Source organism: Acanthochromis polyacanthus, chromosome 20 (genome assembly GCF_021347895.1).
Source record: "Acanthochromis polyacanthus isolate Apoly-LR-REF ecotype Palm Island chromosome 20, KAUST_Apoly_ChrSc, whole genome shotgun sequence".
Lineage (NCBI taxonomy): Eukaryota > Metazoa > Chordata > Actinopteri > Pomacentridae > Acanthochromis > Acanthochromis polyacanthus.
Genome location: NC_067132.1, coordinates 32,577,366 through 32,592,407, shown reverse-complemented (window position 1 = coordinate 32,592,407; position 15,042 = coordinate 32,577,366). Strand labels below are relative to the sequence as shown.

The window sequence follows — 15,042 nt, the reverse complement described above, 5'->3', positions numbered from 1 at the left end:
TTACAGTAACTCCAATCCAAATTTTGACCAGGTGACATCTTCCTGTCTCTGCCTTTCAAAATAAAAGCACAGCACAATTTCAAAATAAAAGCCTGTGACGGACCAAAAAATAACCCTCTCCTGCCCAGCTCCGGACATGCACACATCCCGAGCCCCTCCCACGATTTCCGCGTGCGGGAATTGTCTAGTTAGGGGCTCGGGCTTCGACACGAGCCACTCTCCTCTCCATTGCAAAGCAATGGGAGGAGAGTGGCTCGTGGCGAAGCCACGAGCCACTATTGTTCTCCTGCTGCGTTTATTATTATATTTTCTTCACGTTTCCGCCATTTTTCGGTCGCTAACTCGTCCTAGGGCTTTGAGAAAATCAAAACAAATTATATATCAAAACGTGCGGCTTCATCGGGAATCCCGGGCTATGACTTTTCTAAGAAATTCGTCATTTTTTCGCAGAATTATTCGCAAAAAACTGCGACAAAAGTCCCATAGGAAATGAATGGGGAGTGAAAAAAATCGGCTCAAAAAATCAACTTTTTTCCAAACGCCACTGCTTCGCCATACGGTCACCTAGAAACTTCATTTAACCATCAAAACGCAGTGATTTTTCTTGTCTTCGCAGGAATGTATTTTATGTGAGGCTGAGATTTACAGTTTTTCATCAGTGAGTCCTCAAAAAAGTGAAAATTCTCAAAATCTGCTCTGGTTAGAGTGCGGCATGTCAGTTGGTAGAGTGGAGGAGAGGTGAAAAATTCGCCTGAAAATTTCCCGATCGCATCGCCCTCACGACCAAACCATAAGAGATAGGACAATGAAATTTGGTCAGATTGTAAACAATTTTCCTGAGATTCAAATGAATCCAAGTTTGAAGATCTCGCTCTTTCTGAAGTGAAATGGCAGGCAGCAGTTTACACCAAAGTCGCACCGGTCTCTCCATAAGAACCAATGTAAACTGAATCATCTGCCTCATGGAGGGACAGTGTTTTTTAAATCGCTGTAACTCGGTCATTTCTCACAATATTTGAAAAATAATTACATTTATGGAAAGCCACAGCCTTCCTCTCGCTCACGGTCATTTTAGTTTTCAGCTAGCATTCACGGTTAGCCCACAGTTAGCGCCAGAACGAGACGTTGCGCGCTGCTTCTGAAAAGCACTTTTTTGCTGTCTGTGGCAGGCACCGTTGCTATGGGGCCCATAGCAACCGCCCTTACACACGCGCAGGCATGCTCCCACGCACACACACAGACTCATTGGTGTGCCACACCCACCTTCACACCCAATACCTCCACAGGAGCTGCATTTCAGCCTGAAAATCAGTTCAACCTCTCAGCTTCACACAGCCTTTAGAGCAGGGGTGTCAAACTCAGTTATAACACACCTGATTCAAATGATCAGGCTCGTTATCAGGCTTCTGCTGAGCTTAATGATGGCTAATCATTTGAATCAGGTGTGTTGTAAGAAGGAAACATCTAGAACATAGAGGCTAGTGGACCTCCAGGAACTGAGTGAGACACCCCTGCTTTAGAGTAACTCCAATCCAAATGTTGACCAGGTGAGATCTTCCTGTCTTTCCCTTTCAAAATAAAAGCACAGCACAATTTTAAAATAAAAGCCTGTGACGGACTGGAAACGCCAGTTAAACCTCTCAGCTTCACACAGCCTTTACAATAACTCCAGTCCAAATTTTGACCAGGTGAGATCTTCCCATCTCTGCCTTTCAAAATAAAAGCACAGCACAATTTTAAAATGAAAGCCTGTGACGGACTGGAAACGCCAGTTAAACCTCTCAGCTTCACTCAGCCTTTAGAGTAACTCCAATCCTCTATGTTTTAGATGTTTCCCTGTTCCAAATCACCTGATTCAAATGATCAGGCTTGTTATAATGCTTCTGCAGAGCTTCATGATAAGCTGATCATTTGAATCAGGTGTGGTGGAAGAGGTAAACATCTAAAACACAGAGGATAGTGGACCTCCAGGAACTGAGTTTGACACCCCTGGTTTGGGGTAACTCCAATCCAAATTTTGACAGGGTGAAATCTACCTGTCTTTGCCTTTCAAAATAAAAGCAGAGCACAATTTCAAAATAAAAGCCTGCGACACACTGGAAATGTCAGTTAAACCTCTCAGCTTCACACAGCCTTTATAGTAACTCCAATCCAAATTTTGACCAGGTGAGATCTTCCTGTCTCTGCCTTTCAAAATTACTTTAAAGCACAATTTGCCAGTTAAACCTCTCAGCTTCACACAGCCTTTAGAGTAACTCCATTCGAAATTTTGACCAGGTGAGATCTTCTTGTCTCTGCCTTTCAAAATAAAAGCACAGCACAATTTCAAAATAAAAGCCTGTGATGGGCCTGAAAGAGCCAGTTAAACCTCTCAGCTTCACACAGCCTTTACAATAACTCCAATCCAAATTTTGACCAGGTGACATCTTCCTGTCTCTGCCTTTCAAAATAAAAGCACAGCACAATTTCTAAATAAAAGCCTGCGACAGACTGGAAACGCCAGTTAAACATCTCAGCTTCACACAGCTTTTACAGTAACTTCAATCCAAATTTTGACCAGGTGAGATCTTCCTTTCTCTGCCTTTCAAAATAAAAGCACAGCACGATTTCAAAATAAAAGCCAGTGACGGACCGGAAAATGTCACCAAAACCTCTCAGCTTCACACAGCCGTTAGAATAAACACGCCTCTCCGGACATGCACACATCCCGAGCCCCTCCCACGATTTCCGCACCAGCGGGAATTGTCTAGTTAGGGGCTCGGGCTTCGACACGAGCCACTCTCCTCTCCATTGCAAAGCAATGGGAGGAGAGTGGCTCGTGGCGAAGCCACGAGCCACTATTGTTCTCCTGTGGCGTTTATTATTCTCTTTTATCTTTTATTCTTCACGTTTCCGCCGTTTTTCGGTCGCTAACTCGTCCTAGGCCTTTGAGAAAACCAAAGCAAATTATATATCAAAACGTGCGGCTTCTTCGGGAGTCGCGGGCTATGACTTTTCTAAGAAATTCGTCATTTTTTCGCAGAATTATTCGCAAAAAACTGTGAAAAAAGTGCCATAGAAATGAATGGGGACTGAAAAAAATCGGCTTGAAAAATCCACTGTTTTCCAAACGCCACTCCTTCGCCATACATTCACCTAGAAACTTCATTTAACCATCAAAACGCAGTGATTTTTCTCTTCTCCGCAGGAATGTATTTTATGTCAGGCTGAGATTTACAGTTTTTGATCAGTGAGTCCTCAAAAAAGTGAAAATTCCCAAAATCTGCTCTGTTTAGAGTGCGGCATGTCAGTTGGTAGAGTGGAGGAGAGGTGAAAAATTCGCCTGAAAATTTCAGGAACGAATCGCCGTCACGACCAAACGATAAATGTTAGGGGAATGAAATTTGGTCAGATTGTAGACAATTTTCCTGGGATTCAAATGAATCCAAGTTTGAAGACCTAGCTCTTTCTGAAGGGAAATGGCAGGCAGCAGTTTAGACCAAAGTCGCACCGTTCTCCCCATTAGAACCAATGTAAACTGAATCATCTGGCTCATGGAGGGACAGTGTTTTTTAAATCGCTGTAACTCGGTCATTTCTCACAATATTTGGAAAATAATCATATGTATGAATAGCCACAGCCTTCCTCTCGCTCACGGTCATTTTAGTTTTCAGCTAGCATTCACGGTTAGCCCACAATTAGCGCCAGAACGGGAGGTTGCACGCTGCTGCTGAGAAGCACTTTTCTGCTGTCTGTGGCAGGCACCGTTGCTATGGGGCCCATAGCAACCGCCCTTACACACGCGCAGGCATGCTCCCACGCACACACACAGACTCATTGGTGTGCCACACCCACCTTCACACCCAATACCTCCACAGGAGCTGCATTTCAGCCTGAAAATCAGTTCAACCTCTCAGCTTCACACAGCCTTTAGAGCAGGGGTGTCAAACTCAGTTCCAACACACCTGATTCCAATGATCAGGCTCGTTATCAGGCTTCTGCTGAGCTTCATGATAGCTAATCATTTGAATCAGGTGTGTTGTAAGAAGGAAACATCAAAAACATAGAGGATCGTGGTCCTCCAGGAACTGAATTTGACACCTCTGCTTGAGAGTAATTCCAATCCAAATTTTGACCAGGTGAGATCTTCCTTTCTCGGCCTTTCAAAATAAAAGCACAGCACAATTTCAAAATAAAAGCCTGCGACAGACGGAAAACGCCAGTTAAACCTCTCAGCTTCACACAGCCTTTACTCTAATCCAATTTTTGACCAGGTGAGATCTTCCTGTCTCTGCCTTTCAAACGAAAAGCACAGCAAAATTTCCAAATAAAAGCCTATGACAGACTGGAAAGCGCCAGTTAAACCTCTCAGCTTCACACAGCCTTTACAGTAACTCCAATCCAAATTTTGACCACGTGAGATCTTCCTGTCATTGTCTTTGAAAATAAAAGCACAGCACAATTTCAAAATAAAAGCCTGCGACAGGCTGGCAATGCCAGTTCAACCTCTCAGCTTCACACAGCCTTTAGAGTGACTCCAATCCAAATTTTGACCAGGTGAGATCTTCCTGTCTCTGCCTTTCAAAATTACTTTAAAGCACAATTTGCCAGTTAAACCTCTCAGCTTCACACAGCCTTTAGAGTAACTCCAATCGAAATTTTGACCAGGTCAGATCTTCCTGTCTCTGCCTTTCAAAATTACTTTAATGCACAATTTGCCAGTTAAACCTCTCAGCTTCACACAGCCTTTAGAGTAACTCCAATCGAAATTTTGACCAGGTGAGAACTTCTTGTCTCTGCATTTCAAAATAAAAGCACAGCACAATTTCAAAATAAAAGCCTGCGACGGACTGGAAACGCCACTTAAACCTCTCAGCTTCACACAGCCTTTTGAGTAATTCCAATTCAAATTTTGACCAGGTGAGATCTTCCTGTCTCTGCCTTTCAAAATAAAAGCACAGCACAATTTCAAAATAAAAGCCTGCAACAGACCAAAAAATGCCAGTTAAACCTCTCAGCTTCACATAGCCTTTAGAGTAACTCCAATTCAAATTTTGACCAGGTCAGATCTTCCTGTCTCTGCCTTTCAAAATAAAAGCACAGCACAATTTCAAAATAAAAGCCTGCAACAGACCAAAAAATGCCAGTTAAACCTCTCAGCTTCACATAGCCTTTAGAGTAACTCCAATTCAAATTTTGACCAGGTCAGATCTTCCTGTCTCTGCCTTTCAAAATAAAAGCACAGCACAATTTGCCAGTTAAACCTCTCAGCTTAACACAGCCTTTACAGTAACTCCAATCCAAATTTTGACCAGGTGAGATCTTCCTGTCTCTGCCTTTCAAAATAAAAGCACAGCACAATTTGCCAGTTAAACCTCTCACCTTCACACAGCCTTTTGAGTAACTCCAATTCAAATTTTGACCTGGTGAGATCCGGACATGCACACATCCCGAGCCCCTCCCACGATTTCCGCGAGCGGGAATTGTCTAGTATTTCCATTACTACCCCAATATCATTTTTTCTTCACGTTTTCGCCGAATTTTGGTCGCTAACTCGTCCTAGGGCTTTGAGAAAACCAAAGCAAATTATATATCAAAACGTGCGGCTTCATCGGGAATAGTGTGCTATGACTTTTCTAAGACATTCGTCATTTTTTCGCAGAATTATTCGCAAAAAACTGCGAAAAAAGTCCCATAGAAAATGAATGGGGAGTGAAAAAATTCGGCTCAAAAAATCCACTTTTTTCCAAACGCCACTGCTTCGCCATACGGTCACCTAGAAACTTCATTTAACCATCAAAACGCAGTGATGTTTCTTGTCTTCGCAGGAATGTAGTTTATGTCAGGCTGAGATTTATAGTTTTTCGTCAGTGAGTCCTCAAAAAAGTGAAAATTCTCAAAATCTGCTCTGGTGAGAGTGCGGCATGTCAGTTGGTAGAGTGGAGGAGAGGAGAAAAATCCGCCTGAAAATTTCACGATCGCATCGCCCTCACGACCAAACGATAAATGTTAGGAGAATGAAATTTGGTCAGATTGTAGACAGTTTTCCTGGGATTCAAATGAATCCAAGTTTGAAGATCTAGCTCTTTCTGAAGTGAAATGGCAGGCAGCAGTTTAGAGCAAAGTTGCACCGTTCTCCCCATAAGAACCAATGTAAACTGAATCATCTGGCTCATGGAGGGACAGTGTTTTTTAAATCGCTGTAACTCGGTCATTTCTCTCAATATTTGGAAAATAATCATATCTATGGATAGCCACAGCCTTCCTCTCGCTCACGGTCATTTTAGTTTTCAGCTCGCATTAACGGTTCGCCCACAATTAGCGCCAGAACGAGACGTTGCGCGGTGCTGCTGAGAAGCACTTTTCTGCTGTCTGTGGCAGGCACCGTTGCTATGGGGGCCCATAGCAACCGCCCTTACACACGCGCAGGCATGCTCGCACGCACACACACAGACTCATTGGTGTGCCACACCCACCTTCACACCCAATACCTCCACAGGAGCTGCATTTCAGCCTGAAAATCACTGAAACCTCTCAGCTTCACACAGCCTTGAGAGCAGGGGTGTCAAACTCAGTTCCAACACACCTGATTCAAATGATCAGGCTCGTTATCAGGCTTCTGCTGAGCTTAATGATGAGCTGATTATTTGAATCAGGTGTGTTGGAACAGGGAAACATCTAAAACATAGAGGATAGTGGACCTCGAGGAACTGAGTTTGACACCCCTGCTTTAGAGTAACTCCAATCCAAATGTTGACCAGGTGAGATCTTCATGTCTTTCCCTTTCAAAATAAAAGCACAGCACAATTTCAAAATAAAAGCCTGTGATGGGCCTGAAAACACCAGTTAAACCTCTCAGCTTCACACAGCCTTTACAATAACTCCAATCCAAATTTTGACCAGGTGAGATCTCCCTGTCTCTGCCTTTCAAAATAAAAGCACAGCACAATTTCTAAATAAAAGCCTGCGATGGGCCTGAAAACACCAGTTAAACCTCTTAGCTTCACACAGCCTTTACAGTAACTCCAATTAAAATGTTGACCAGGTGAGACCTTCCTGTCTCTGCCTTTCAAATTAAAAGCACAGCACAATTTGCCAGTTCAACCTCTCAGCTTCACACAGCCTTTAGAGTATCTCCAATCCAAATTTTGACCAGGTGAGATCTTCATGTCTCTGCCTTTGAAAATAAAAGCACAGCACAATTTTAAAATAAAAGTCTGTGACGGACCAGAAAATATCACCAAAACCTCTCAGCTTCACACAGCCGTTAGAATAAATACGCCTCTCCGGACATGCACACATCCCGAGCCCCTCCCACGATTTCCGCGAGCGGGAATTGTCTAGTTAGGGGCTCGGGGCTGCAGCATGCAGCCCGAGCCACTATTGTTCTCCTGCTGCGTTTATTATATTTTCTTCAACTTCCGCCGTTTTTCGATTCGTAACTCGTCCTAGGCCTTTGAGAAAACCAAAATAAATTATATATCAAAACGTGCGGCTTCATCGGGAATAGTGTGCTATGACTTTTCTAAGAAATTCGTCATTTTTTCGCAGAATTATTCGCAAAAAACAGCGCAAAAAATCCCATAGAAATGAATGGGGACCGAAAAAAAATCGGCTTGACAAATCCACTGTTTTCCAAACGCCACTGCCTCGCCATACGTTCACCTAGAAACTTCATTTAACCATCAAAACGTAGTGATTTTTCTTGTCTTCGCAGGAATGTAGTTTATGTCAGGCTGAGATTTACAGTTTTCATCAGTGAGTCCTCAAAATGGTGAAAATTTTCAAAATTTGCTCTGGTTAGAGTGCGGCATGTCAGTTGGTAGAGTGGAGGAGAGGTCAAAAATCCGCCTGAAAATTTCCCGATTGCATCGCCCTCACGACCAAACCATAAATGTTAGGGGAATGAAATTTGGTCAGATTGTAAACAATTTTCCTGGGATTCAAATGAATCCAAGTTTGAAGACCTAGCTCTTTCTGAAGTGAAATGGCAGGCAGCAGTTTAGACCAAAGTCGCACCGTTCTCTCCATAGGAACCAATGTAAACTGAATCATCTGCCTCATGGAGGGACAGTGTTTTTTAAATCGCTGTAACTCGGTCATTTCTCACAATATTTGGAAAATAATTACATTTATGGAAAGCCACGGCCTTCCTCTCGCTCACGGTCATTTTAGTTTTCAGCTACCATTCACGGTTAGCCCACAGTTAGCGCCAGAACGAGACGTTGCGCGCTGCTGCTGAGAAGCACTTTTTTGCTGTCTGTGGCAGGCACCGTTGCTATGGGGGCCCATAGCAACCGCCCTTACACACGCGCAGGCATGTTCGCACGCACACACACAGACTCATTGGTGTGCCACACCCACCTTCACACCCAATACCTCCACAGGAGCTGCATTTCAGCCTGAAAATCACTGAAACCTCTCAGCTTCACACAGCCTTTAGAGCAGGGGTGTCAAACTCAGTTCCAACACACCTGATTCAAATGATCAGGCTCGTTATCAGGCTTCTGCTGAGCTTGATGATGAGCTGATTATTTGAAACAGGTGTGTTGGAAGAGGGAAACATTTAAAACATAGAGAATAGTGGACCTCCAGGAACTGAGTTTGACATCCCTGCTTTAGAGTAACTCCAATCCAAATGTTGACCAGGTGAGATCTTCCTGTCTTTCCCTTTCAAAATAAAAGCACAGCAAAATTTCAAAAAAAAAGTCTGTGACGGACCAGAAAACGCCAGTTTAACCTGTCAGCTTCACACAGACTTTACAGTAACTCCAATCCAAATGTTGACCAGGTGAGATCTTCCTGTCTCTGCCTCTCACAATAAAAGCACAGCACAATTTCAAAATGAAAGCCTGCGACAGGCTGGAAACGCCAGTTCAACCTCTCAGCTTCACACAGCCTTTAGAGCAGGGGTGTCAAACTCAGTTCCAACACACCTGATTCAAATGATCAGGCTCGTTATCAGGCTTCTGCTGAGCATGATGATGAGCTGATCATTTGAATGAGGTGTGTTGGAAGAGGGAAACATCGAGAACATAGAGGCTAGTGGACCTCCAGGAACTGAGTTTGACACCCCTGCTTGAGAGTAACTCCAATCCAAATGTTGACCAGGTGAGATCTTCCTGTCTTTCCCTTTCAAAATAAAAGCACTGCACGATTTCAAAATAAAAGCCTGCGATGGGCCTGAAAACACCTATTAAACCTCTCAGCTTCACACAGCCTTTACAATAACTCCAATCCAAATTTTGACCAGGTGAGATCTTCCTGTCTCTGCCTTTCAAAATAAAAGCACAGCACAATTTGCCAGTTAAACCTCTCAGCTTCACACAGCCTTTAGAGTAACTCCGATTCAAATTTTGACCAGGTGAGATCTTCCTGTTTCTGCCTTTCAAAATAAAAGCACAGCATAATTTCAAAATAAAAGCCTGTGACGGACCGGAAAATACCCCTCTCCTGCACCGCTCCGGACATGCACCCATCCCGAGCCCCTCCCACGATTTCCGCGTGCGGGAATTGTCTAGTATTTCCATTACTACCCCAATATCATTTTTTCTTCACGTTTCCGCCGATTTTCGGTCGCTAACTCGTCCTAGGGCTTTGACAAAACCAAAGAAAATTATATATCAAAACGTGCGGCTTCATCGGGAATAGTGTGCTATGACTTTTCTTAGAAATTCGTCATTTTTTCGCAGAATTATTCGCAAAAAAGTGCGCAAAAATTCCCATTGGAAATGAATGGGGACTGAAAAAAATCGGCTGGAAAAATCCACTGTCTTCCAAACGCCACTCCTTCGCAATACGTTCACCGAGAAACTTCATTTAACCATCAAAACGCAGGGATTTTTCTTGTCTTCGCAGGAATGTATTTTATGTCAGGCTGAGATTTACAGTTTTTCATCAGTGAGTCCTCAAAAAAGTGAAAATTCTCAAAATCTGCTCTGGTTAGAGTGCGGCATGTCAGTTGGTAGAGTGGAGGAGAGGAGAAAAATCCGCCTGAAAATTTCCCGAACGAATCGCCCTCACGACCACACCATAAGAGATAGGACAATGAAATTTGGTCAGATTGTAGACAATTTTCCTGGGATTCAAATGAATCCAAGTTTGAAGACCTATCTCTTTCTGAAGGGAAATGGCAGGCAGCAGTTTAGACCAAAGTCGCACCGTTCTCCCCATTAGAACCAATGTAAACTGAATCATCTGGCTCATGGAGGGACAGTGTTTTTTTAAATCGCTGTAACTCGGTCATTTCTCACAATATTTGGAAAATAATTACATTCATGGAAAGCCACAGCCTTCCTCTCGCTCACGGTCATGTCGGTTTTCAGCTAGCATTCACGGTTAGCCCACAGTTAGCGCCAGAACGAGACGTTGCGCGCTGCTGCTGAGAAGCACTTTTTTGCTGTCTGTGGCAGGCACCGTTGCTATGGGGGCCCATAGCAACCGCCCTTACACACGCGCAGGCATGCTCCCACGCACACACACAGACTCATTGGTGTGCCACACCCACCTTCACGCCCAAATACCTTCACAGAAGCTGAATTTCAGCCTGAAAATCAGTTCAAACTCTCAGCTTCACACAGCCTTGAGAGCAGGGGTGTCAAACTCAGTTCCAACACACCTGATTGAAATGATCAGGCTCGTTATCAGGCTTCTGCTGAGCTTAATGATAGCTAATCATTTGAATCAGGTGTGTTGTAAGATGGAAACATCTAGAACATAGAGTATAGTGGACCTCCAGGAACTGAGTTTGACACCCCTGCTTTAGAGTAACTCCAATCCAAATTTTGACCAGGTGAGATCTTCCTGTCTTTCCCTTTCAAAATAAAAGCACAGCACAATTTCAAAATAAAAGCCTTCGACGGACTGGAAACGCCAGTTAAACCTCTCAGCTTCACACAGCCTTTTGAATAACTCCAATCTAAATTTTGACCTGGTGACATCTTCCTGTCTCTGCCTTTCAAAATAAAAGCACAGCACAATGTCAAAATAAAAGCCTGCAATGTACTGGAAACGCCTGTTAAACCTGTCAGCTTCACACAGCCTTCAGAGTAACTCCAATCCAAATTTTGACCTGGTGACATCTTCCTGTCTCTGCCTTTCAAAATAAAAGCACAGCACAATGTCAAAATAAAAGCCTGCAATGTACTGGAAACGCCTGTTAAACCTCTCAGCTTCACACAGCCTTTACAGTAACTCCAATCCAAATGTTCACCAGGTCAGATCTTCCTCTCTCTGCCTTTCAAAATAAAAGCACAGCACAATTTCAAAATAAAAGCCTGCGACAGGCTGACAACGCCAGTTCAACCTCTCAGCTTCACACAGCCTGTAGAGTAACTCCAATCTAAATTTTGACCAGGTCTGATCTTCTTTTCTCTTCCTCTCAAAATAAAAGCACAGCACAATTTGCCTGTTAGACTTCTCAGCTTCACACAGCCTTTACAGTAACTCCAATCCAAATTTTGACCAGGTGAGATCTTCTTGCCTCTCGTGCGCTGCTCCGGACATGCACACATCCCGAGCCCCTCCCACGATTTCCGCACCAGCGGGAATTGTCTAGTTAGGGGCTCGGGCTTCGGCACGAGCCACTCTCCTCTCCATTGCAAAGCAATGGGAGGAGAGTGGCTCGTGGCGAAGCCACGAGCCACTATTGTTCTCCTGCTGCGTTTATTATTATATTTTCTTCACGTTTCCGCCGTTTTTCGGTCGCTAACTCGTCCTAGGGCTTTGAGAAAATCAAAACAAATTATATATCAAAACGTGCGGCTTCATCGGGAATCCCGGGCTATGACTTTTCTAAGACATTCGTCATTTTTTCGCAGAATTATTCGCAAAAAACTGCCAAAAAAGTCCCATAGGAAATGAATGGGGACCGAAAAAAATCGGCTCAAAAAATCCCCTTTTTTCCAAACGCCACTGCTTCGCCATACGTTCACCTAGAAACTTCATTTAACCATCAAAACGCAGTAATTTTTCTTGTCTCCGCAGGAATGTATTTTCTGTCAGGCTGAGATTTACAGTTTTTGATCAGTGAGTCCTCAAAAAAGTGAAAATTTTCAAAATCTGCTCTGTTTAGAGTGCGGCATGTCAGTTGGTAGAGTGGAGGAGAGGTGAAAAATTCGCCTGAAAATTTCACGATCGCATCGCCCTCACGACCAAACTATAAATGTTAGGGGAATGAAATTTGGTCAGATTGTAAACAATTTTCCTGGGATTCAAATGAATCCAAGTTTGAAGACCTAGCTCTTTCTGACGTGAAATGGCAGGCAGCAGTTTAGACCAAAGTCGCACCGTTCTCTCCATAAGAACCAATGTAAACTGAATCATCTGCCTCATGGAGGGACAGTGTTTTTTAAATCGCTGTAACTCGGTCATTTCTCACAAGATTTGGAAAATAATTACATTTATGGAAAGCCACAGCCTTCCTCTCGCTCACGGTCATTTTAGTTTTCAGCTACCATTAACGGTTCGCCCACAATTAGCGCCAGAACGAGATGTTGCGCGCTGCTGCTGAGAAGCACTTTTTTGCTGTCTGTGGCAGGCACCGTTGCTATGGGGGCCCATAGCAACCGCTCTTACACACGCGCAGGCATGGTCGCACGCACACACACAGACTCATTGGTGTGCCACACCCACCTTCACACCCAATACCTCCACAGGAGCTGCATTTCAGCCTGAAAATCAGTTCAACCTCTCAGCTTCACACAGCCTTTACAGCAGGGGTGTCAAGCTCACTTCCAACACACCTGATTCAAATGATCAGGCTCGTTATCAGGCTTTTGCTGAGCTTAATGATAGTGTATCATTTGAATCAGGTGTGTTGTAAGAAGGAAACATCTAAAACATAGAGGATAGTGGTCCTCCAGAAACTGAGTTTGACACCCCTGCTTTAGAGTAACTCCAATCCAAATGTTGACCAGGTGAGATCTTCCTGTCTTTCCCTTTCAAAATAAAAGCACAGCACAATTTCAAAATAAAAGCCTGCGATGGGCCTGAAAACACCAGTTAAACCTCTCAGCTTCACACAGCCTTTAGAGCAGGGGTGTCAAACTCAGTTCCAACACACCTGATTCAAATGATCAGGCTCGTTATCAGGCTTCTGCTGAGCTTGATGATGAGCTGCTTATTTCAATCAGGTGTGTTGTAAGAAGGAAACATCTAGAACATAGAGGATAGTGGACCTCCAGGAACTGACTTTGACACACCTGCTTTAGAGTAACTCCAATCCAAATGTTGACCAGGTGAGATCTTCCTGTCTTTGCCTTTCAAAATAAAAGCACAGCACAATTTCAAAATAAAAGCCTTCGACGGACTGAAAGCGCCAGTTAAACCTCTCAGCTTCACACAGCCTTTTGAGTAACTCCAATCTAAATTTTGACCAGGTGACATCTTCCTGTCTCTGCCGTTCAAAATAAAAGCACAGCACAATGTCAAAATAAAAGCCTGCAAGGTACTGGAAATGCCTGTTAAACCTCTCAGCTTCACACAGCCTTTACAGTAACTTAAATCCAAATGTTCACCAGGTGAGATCTTCCCATCTCTTCCTTTCAAAATAAAAGCACAGCACAATTTCAAAATAAAAGCCTGCGATGGACGGACTGGAAAACGCCAGTTAATCCTCTCAGCTTCACACAGCCTTTACAGTAACTCCAATCCAAATTTTGACCAGGTGAGATCTTGCTGTCTCTTGCTTTCAAATAAAAGCACGGAACAACTTCAAAATAAATGCCTGTTATGGGCTGGAAAACGCGGAAATACGCCTCTCCGGACATGCACACATCCCGAGCCCCTCCCACGATTTCCTGCGAGCGGGAATTGTCTAGTTAGGGGCTCGGGCTTCGACACGAGCCACTCTCCTCTCCATTGCAAAGCAATGGGAGGAGAGTGGCTCGTGGCGAAGCCACGAGCCACTATTGTTCTCCTGTGGCGTTTATTATTATTCTCTTTTATTATTCTTCACGTTTCCGCCGTTTTTCGGTCGCTAACTCGTCCTAGGCCTTTGAGAAAACCAAAGCAAATTATATATCAAAACGTGCGGCTTCATCGGGAATCCCGGGCTATGACTTTTCTAAGAAATTCGTCATTTTATCGCAGAATTATTCGCAAAAAACTGCGAAAAAAGTCCCATAGGAAATGAATGGGGAGTGAAAAAATCGGCTTAAAAATCAACTTTTTTCCAAACGCCACTGCTTCGCCATACGTTCACCTAGAAACTTCATTTAACCATCAAAATGCAGTGGTTTTTCTTGTCTTCGTAGGAATGTATTTATGTCAGGCTGAGATTTATAGTTTTTGATCAGTGAGTCCTCAAAAAAGTGAAAATTCTCCAAATCTGCTCTGGTTAGAGTGCGGCATGTCAGTTGGTAGAGTGGAGGAGAGGTGAAAAATCCGCCTGAAAATTTCCCCATCGCATCGCCCTCACGACCAAACGATAAACGTTAGGGGAATGAAATTTGGTCAGATTGTAGACAAATTTCCTGGGATTCAAATGAATCCAAGTTTGAAGACCAACCTCTTTCTGAAGTGAAATGGCAGGCAGCAGTTTAGACCAAAGTTGCACCGTTCTCTCCATAGGAACCAATGTAAACTGAATCATCTGGCTCATGGAGGGACAGTGTTTTTTAAATCGCTGTAACTCGGTCATTTCTCACAATATTGGGAAAATAATCATATATACGGACAGCCACGGCCTTCCTCTCGCTCACGGTCATTTCGGTTTTCAGCTAGCATTAACGGTTAGCCCACAATTAGCGCCAGAACGAGACGTTGCGCGCTGCTGCTGAGAAGCACATTTCTGCTGTCTGTGGAAGGCACCGTTGCTATGGGGCCCATAGCAACCGCCCTTACACACGCGCAGGCATGGTCTCACGCACACACACAAACTCATTGGTGTGCCACACCCACCTTCACACCCAATACTTCCACAGGAGCTGCATTTCAGCCTGAAAATCAGTTCAACCTCTCAGCTTCACACAGCCTTTCGAGCAGGGGTGTCAAACTCAGTTCCGACACACCTGATTCAAATGATCAGGCTCGTTATCAGGCTTCTGCTGAGCTTAATGATAG

The 15,042-nt window shown here is 43.9% G+C and overlaps 1 protein-coding gene and 1 long non-coding RNA gene across 4 annotated transcripts in view; one reads left to right on the top strand and one right to left on the bottom strand.

Annotated features, from left to right (window-relative positions):
• Positions 1–15,042, bottom strand: part of LOC127531378 (uncharacterized) — a 124,107-nt gene that overhangs the window by 35,189 nt on the left and 73,876 nt on the right. For 2 of the 3 annotated variants that reach the window (XR_007938430.1, XR_007938432.1), the window contains exon 3: positions 7,762–8,358. The exons of the other annotated variant lie outside the window; for it this stretch is intronic. This is a non-coding gene — a long non-coding RNA (uncharacterized LOC127531378). Of the gene's footprint in view, positions 1–7,761; positions 8,359–15,042 lie in introns of those variants that run through there. 3 annotated transcript variants of the gene reach the window in all.
• LOC127531371 (uncharacterized) overlaps positions 1–15,042 on the top strand; it is a 61,822-nt gene that overhangs the window by 24,022 nt on the left and 22,758 nt on the right. The gene's annotated exons all lie outside the window — the stretch shown is intronic.